The sequence below is a fragment of the Protopterus annectens genome, chromosome 3.part0 (genome assembly GCF_019279795.1).
Source record: "Protopterus annectens isolate FY-2018-M chromosome 3.part0, PAN1.0, whole genome shotgun sequence".
Taxonomy (NCBI): Eukaryota; Metazoa; Chordata; order Ceratodontiformes; family Protopteridae; genus Protopterus; species Protopterus annectens.
The window spans coordinates 864545071-864547570 of record NC_056731.1 but is presented as its reverse complement, the minus strand read 5'-3'; positions in this window follow the sequence as shown (position 1 = coordinate 864547570).

The following is a 2500-nucleotide window of genomic DNA, read 5'->3' as shown; positions in this document are numbered from 1 at the left end:
ACTTTGCTATTCTCAGTTAACTAACAAATAATATGTAAGTTCAAATTGTACATTACTGTTCTGATGCTGTGTGGAATACTATGTGAAATGTGCACGCAACATAGATGATTTATTGTTATGGCAGGTAAAAGGGGACACTGCTGTTTTGAGGGGTGGGGGAACAAAAGCCCATGTTCTGTTAGGACACACACTAGTCTGTAAATCATTTAACTTCACTTTCTAACATGTCCGTTGAATGAAGTACAAGTCATCTGTTGCAGCAGAACTGCATGAATAGTCCATCTATGAGGCCTACCAACTACAAATGGTGACATGTTAGTGGTATGGGTGTCTGTAGTTCCATGTGGCTGTAACTTCCATCCAAATATCCCAGTATAGTTGCTTGCATAATTTACCCTCTCCATAGCTACAATGACATAACATAACAATCCACTATACTACTGTGTAGGCTATTGACTTACCTTGCAAGTGCAGCATTTGACAGAACTGTAGGTCAGGACTGAATCTGTCTGATACAAGCAGTACACAGCCAAAACATGGATAGATAGAGGATGTGTGATTTGGCTGGCATCAATTTTCATATCTGTATGTGAGTAGGAGTAAGGTGTTAGTCCTTAGGTTGTCAGTGAATATGCTATACGTTGTCTCTTAGTCAAAGCCAGTGTGTACCAAGCACTCCTATGTCTGCCCACAAGAATATCAACAAGGGTTCCTCCTCCGAGTCCTCCTATGACTGTCGCTGTGGTGACCTAGGCACTAGTGGGGGGGGGAGGGCTGTGTATCCCTTCCTTTTGCTGAACTTGTTGCAGCTGTTTCCGCAGGATCAGATTGTGTATACTGTGAATATCTGTGCACATGAGGCTGGAGTATGCTGCAGGGCTCCACCAAATATATCGAGGCACTGGAACTGTGACTTCGGAAGCCCAAAGACATACTCTATGATGTTTCTTGTTTGTGCATGTGCTTCATTAAAGCATTCTTCTGTGGGTGTGTGTGCATTTCTGATGGGTGACATCATCCATTGTTCTAGGGCATAGTCAGCATCCCCCAGTAAGTGGCCCTGTGGTCTGTCCTCCTAGCAAATATCCAGTACAGCTGTGATGTGGCCAGATACAGGAGTCATGATAACTGCCAGGGCTGATAGCACATGCATTCAAGATAATCCCCTGGGCATTGCACATGACTTGGCAGTTGATGGATTGGTACCCCTTATGGTTAATGTAGATTCTACCCTGTTCACCAGGTGGTGCCTTGATGTATATATGAGTGTAATCTATGGCATCCAGTACTTCAGGGTAGTGTGCTACATGGTAGAAGAGTTACATATTCCTGGCCCTCACCTCAGGATCTAGGGGAAAATATGTGCTCAATGGCAGGAGGGAGAATAGCATGCAGGAACTGGTGGAGTATCCTGTATGCAGATGCCTGTGACACCCCCATCATGTCCCCAGTTGGTCTTTGAAATGCACCTGTAGCTAGTATACTAAGGGCTGCACATACCTTAATTTCCACTGGGATGGGTTCCCCTCTCTTAGCTCTGGCTCTGAGTTAAGGGCAGCAGAGCTCCCTGAGCTCTTGTAATATGTTCTTGTCCATTTTGTAGTGCTCTACAATCTCCAGCTCATGTAGCGCCTGGAAGGTTACCCTGGGCATGAACACTCTTTTCCTTCTCAGCCTAGGCCTATTGTCAGCAGCACCAGCAGCACTGACTTCAGCATCTAGCATATACAGATGTAGGAAAGTTGCAGCAGCCCCTAGAATTATTTCAGTTAACATTTCCAAGTCTCTACTCCAACGGTTCAGAGTATTGATAGAAAATCAGATTGTAGGGTGTATGCATACTTTATACAGTTCTGCTATAGGTCTACTATGTGGGATTGGCTAATTATGATACAGTTCCCCTGCCTAGAATGTAGTTGATCTGATTTAAAGGCCCTACTTTAGTGCGTGGCATGGCGCTGAGCACAGCATTGCACAGCGTAGCTTATACAAAAATATTATTAATTGATTATATCCGGTTTTCCTTGACAGATGTCTACATCATCACTGTCATGTGGGTAGTTCAAAACCATGTTGTTTTTTATGTATAGATGTGTTCTTATACTATATAACAAAAATGCAATATTGTGTTCTAAAGGAGTACATATTTTTTACCACAGAAGAAATTAGCATATCTATATGTAATATAATGTGTTTTTATACCTAAATGTGATATACATAAGCACATGCAATTGTTTTAAAGGTATACTTAGAAACTGTATGACAACAGGGTGTCATACAAAACTGTGCAGGTTGAATGAGCAGAATTCATAAGGTTATGTTTTATTCATGAGAAGGTTAATTGATTGAGCATTCCCATTGGATCTTGACTTTTTAAAAAATCTATTATATAGGGAGGAGCAACACACATTTCACTGTTCTGATGAAGTCTGCAGTTAGAAAATGAAAGTGCTTAACCTGTGTGTAAAATAGTTTTAACCCTCAGGGGTTAGTTTTTATT